Here is a 4,929-nt window from a genome sequence, read left to right as displayed (position 1 = left end):
ATATATATATATATATATATATATATATATATATATATATATATATATACATGCACATACATATTCAATGACTGTTCACAAGGAAGAATTACCACGAATTACACAAATAGGAAGCATAAGAGTCGGTAACATGTGATGCACTAAAATATTCACGCTTAGCAATGGTGGGTGACATTGGCAGTGACAGAAGAATGAGAGCAAGGTTTGTGAGGAAAAAAAGGAAGGTTGTTAGAACAAATACTGAATCACAGAAGAAATGTATATGTTAGAGATCTTATCATAGAATAATATGTCTCAATGCTAAAGTAATCAGAACCAAAATTTGCACCTCATTAATTCTGTCTGTGTTCTTTCTTCTTCTCTGCTTTTGATTTACCTTCTCCTGCCCCTCTTTCTATCCATTTGCAACACGTACACCAATTGTTCTCTCTTTCTCTCTCTCTCTCTCTCTCTCTCTCTCTCTCTCTCTCTCTCTCTCTCATTTTCACTTCTCTCTCATTCTCTCTGTCTCTCTCCCTTTAGTCTCAGACATGTATACACATATCTGTATATGTCTCTCTCCTTCTACCTCTCTCTCTATATATATATATGTATATATATATATATGAGTGTGTGTATACATACATATATATACAGACACAAGCATACATACACTCATATATACGTATATACATACATGCATACACACATACATACATACATTCCTACACACATACATGCATATATACAGACATACATACATATATAGATACATGCATGTATACATGCATGCACATATATGTGTGCGCATTGTACATGATTCTATATATATACACATACAAATATACACACAGATAAACACATACATGCTTGTACATGCATGTAAATGTTTGCATATACGAAAATGTACTTAGAGACATGTGTGTGTATGTGTGTGTGCACGTGTGCATGCATGTGTGTGTATGCATCTATAGACGTCTGTGTATGTGAGAGTGGAGTGGATAACGAAAGTCTGAATGAGTTAATTATGTACATTATTTATGGAAAGCTAAGAAACTGCATTTTGAATCTCGCTTTATATTCATGAGGTGTTGGGGAGGGCGCAAATAATTCTATTTTATGCTCACAGCAACTCTGTTGAATTCAAACATTAGCTATGTAATGCTTTCTTCTGGATCACACTACTGAAGCCATTAAAAGCATTGCTGTGTAAATAAATTGTCTATCAAAGTCCACATACACAAAATTAATGAGGCTTAGATAGTAACCAGAGCTGTCTTGACAGCTTTTTAAATCCCTACCAACACCAACAGCAGGTAAAACATTGCACTGGGGCCTATAGTATTTATTTGTTGACAGCAAATAACAGCATATATAGATAACTATTGGGCCCCCAGACCCAAGGGATCCTCTGAGTAACTACCCTGTGTCCCCATACCTTAAGAGAACACTGCGAGTAAACAATATCTCGTTAGGTTCCATAATGAAACAATTATCCTCCATTGATTCTTGTGTGGCTTTTTTATTCATTTTATTTGTGAAAAATAAACTGTATTAAGAAATTACCTGTGCTGGAACTAATTAAATATAAACAGGTACATTCAGAACTCATTGCTACCTGTGGAATATTGATTTCTAAAAAAACATGCACAAAACCCTACATTTCTAAGAAAAGTATTACTGGTGGCCCTAGTTCTGTGATGGCAAACCTCTGTCGTTGCATGTCGACAGTGACATGCTAAAGGTTTTTAATTGAGACATTATGGTCTTTGTAAAGTGAAAATCCCTCTGTAGTATTGTGTTATAAAAAGTTTATCATAAATGTTTACCTAAAACTAAACTATATGCAAACAAGTAAGTGGTACCTAAGTAAACATGCCAGGCATAGAAGGTTTGCTGTCATTGCCTTAATTCTTGACTAATATTTATTTTATCCACCCAGAAAATTGAAAGGCAAAATTGACTCCAGCAAGATTATAATTCACAATGTTTAAGGATGTAACTAAATAATACCAGGCATTTTGCCCATCACTCTATCAATTCTACAATCTATTGTCCTTTTATCTAAATAATACTGCTGGTTTTCATCATCATCATCATCATTGTGGTAATAACTGAGTGCCAAGGAAACTGATTGTAGAGACTTTCTCACAGTCTATATCGAAGACAGAATGGATTTAGGAGTATTATTATTTACTCATTGCAAGCATTTAAGTCTCTCACACAGTTTAATAAAACGAGCGGTATGTCTTACTTTTCCATTCCAGACCAATTATAAAAGTAAGACTCTTAATTTATTTAATATCATCAATAATAATGTTGTATATTTCTCAATTGCAACAAAAATCGTCACTAATATTTAGTTTTCAATATTCTTCCGTGCTGATTCTAAAACGTTTTCATCAATTATAAACCTCTAAACTATGACTTATCAAAAATATTAAAATCCATTAATATTACTCATTCACTTGTGTTATAACATCTTTCTTTAGATATCACTGATATGGATCATCCTTCGTTATAATTTTAAGACAGGTTCCTACTGGTATTTGTAAATATATCTATCCCTTCCTGCATTTACTTTTTGTGGAACTTCAGTCAAAGTTTCACAGAGATATTGTAATCCCCATGTAAGATAATTGTTTCTCAAGAGAAGCACTAAAACATGAGAGTTTTTTTTTTATTTTATTTATTTTTTTTTTGCTTGTTTCTGTTTTTAAAGCTAGAACTTGTCGTAAAAACTTAACAAACGAAGAAATTGATACGACGTGATTATGCTTAAATATGATAAATTCACAATGTTTTGCATATACATTAATTTTGTCTGTATCAGGTGGTTATATAAAGATGGAGGGTGGAGAGTTTGGGAAATGAAACAAAGGATAAGGTTGGAAGAGCAGCAGGGGTGGGGGACATTAATGGGTGAAAAAAAAGAGAAAGACGTACTGAGAATTTGGTAGGAAATCTGTATATGTAAACATTATCTGTATTTCTGTCAAGATATTTTGGAAGTTAGCATTGATCTTTTCCTGTTGAGAAAAATATCATTATCATTAGAAAAATAAAACTCTTGATAAATACTTTTTTTTTTTTTTTAATATTTATATAAGCTATTGAGCAAAATGGATTGAAAGACAGGTAAGATAGAGAAGAAAGAAAGAAATTGCAGCAGCTGAATAGAAGCAGAAATTAGAGAATAAAGTAATCTTAATTGTATGTTTAGCATTTTCCAAGGACAAATTCTTATTTGATGTTCTGCTGATATGTATCAGGACAACATTGTAGTGATGTCATTAACAAAGGTTTCTGTAGTTGAAGAAAAGATGAAATGCTTCAAGGATACCAAAGCAATAAAACAAATAACTATTTAATCTAACTTAAGGAACTCATTTTTTTTTTATATATGTATAATATTGAAATATAAGATATCTTACCCTAATCCCCACTTCAAAGGTTGAACGAGAAAGTATTTGTTACAAATAAAAGCTATCTCATTAATTTCAAATTTCCCATGCATTTTATCAATGATATATTGTATGTAGCCATTGTAAATTTTTATCACTTAAACAAGAACTCAAATTTTTAGTGAAAATACATTGCTTCATTGATACCATTAAGAAGTGCAACTCAGTGATTCTTCCACTATTCAGAATATATGTTTGCATGTTTATTCATTTGAATCTACAGCAGCTCTCTAGCATTGCTAATCCTAGTAGCAGCAATAAAGACAGCTGCAGTAGCTGCATCAGTAACGACTTGGATGGTGGTTGTTACAGTAGTAATAAATAGAAGTTGTGTTCCCCTCCCATACTACTGAGCTACCTTTAAAATTATCTAGTATTGCTTATGCAGTAGCAGTCAGTAACAGTGAGTCAAAATGTAGTTCTGTTTTATACTGATTGGATAATTTAGCAATATAATGTGACAGTCAGTTTTTTTAGTAATATAGTAGTACTAGTTGCAAAATAGTGTTAGATTTGTAACAACCACAAATGAACATTTGATGTAATATCAAATAAATTTAACATTCAGTATTATGTTTAGTAAAGGTTGCATGTTAATAGAAACAGCTAGCAGTCTCCTTCAAAATACAATGAGTTCCTCAGAATGCCTTTCTACAGGTTGATAGCCTACATCAGCCATGCAACAATATATAACCATTTTATTCTTATTTTGTGACTAAAGACGCACACAATACACAGATGAAAATTCAACACACGGAATGATACTTCAGCTACACAGACTGAAAACACACACATACACAAGTACACAAGCAATATCATTATTGTTATAATCACCCCAGTTTTGTATAATCTTGTTATCTTTTCTTTCAGTGTTGGCATGTGTGTTTGACTGATCGGCAGTGTTTTCTCTTCCTAAATTTGTTCATGTCCTTATAATTTTTGCATCTGTTGTGGCCACTTCATTACAGATCTAGTGTTTTCTACGTCTACATTGGCTGTTAGCTGCAACCCACTCAGAAAAAATTTACTCATTCGTGTCATCCGTTTCCATCACATGGAATAATCAATGCAATTTATGCCGGGTGAAAAGGTGCCATGAGTTAGTTGAGGAATGTACCTTTGACAAAGGTGTATCGAGGAGAACTTGCCAAAAATCAGATAGGTCAAATCTAAGTGCGTTCGTTCTCATGAATGAGTTTACACAGGAACGAGATGCATAGATGGATGCTGAGTAGTAGACCATGCAACCCATCCAACCCACGCAGCGAAGGGAAAAGAACGGATGATAATGGTGGCTTTGATATAATAAATAATATACAAATAAAATATATATAATATATAGCTATATTTGTATGCATACATTACATATTATGCATATATTATATGTGTGTGTGTGTGTGTGTTTATGCTTGTGTGTGTGTGTATGCACATGTGTGTGAGTATATGTATATGTATGCAATATAAATGTATGTAGGTGTGTGCATAT

At 32.7% G+C, this 4,929-nt stretch overlaps 1 protein-coding gene across 8 annotated transcripts in view; it reads right to left on the bottom strand.

The window, feature by feature from the left end:
• The window catches only part of LOC106874878 (mucin-17), an 85,158-nt gene that overhangs the window by 30,547 nt on the left and 49,682 nt on the right, over window positions 1-4,929 (bottom strand). For 2 of the 8 annotated variants that reach the window (XM_014922779.2, XM_014922783.2), the window contains one exon: window positions 2,926-3,008. The exons of 2 other annotated variants lie outside the window; for them this stretch is intronic. The gene's annotated coding sequence lies outside the window, so the exon portion shown is untranslated. Of the gene's footprint in view, window positions 1-328; window positions 432-2,925; window positions 3,009-3,413; window positions 4,230-4,277; window positions 4,695-4,929 lie in introns of those variants that run through there. 4 more of the 8 variants (XM_014922782.2, XM_014922781.2, XM_014922786.2 and 1 more) reach the window with 4 other exon arrangements.

This window comes from Octopus bimaculoides, chromosome 11 (assembly GCF_001194135.2).
Source record: "Octopus bimaculoides isolate UCB-OBI-ISO-001 chromosome 11, ASM119413v2, whole genome shotgun sequence".
Classification (NCBI taxonomy): Eukaryota; Metazoa; Mollusca; class Cephalopoda; order Octopoda; family Octopodidae; genus Octopus; species Octopus bimaculoides.
The sequence above is the reverse complement of the archived record's forward strand: the minus strand, read 5'-3'. Positions and strand labels throughout refer to the sequence as shown.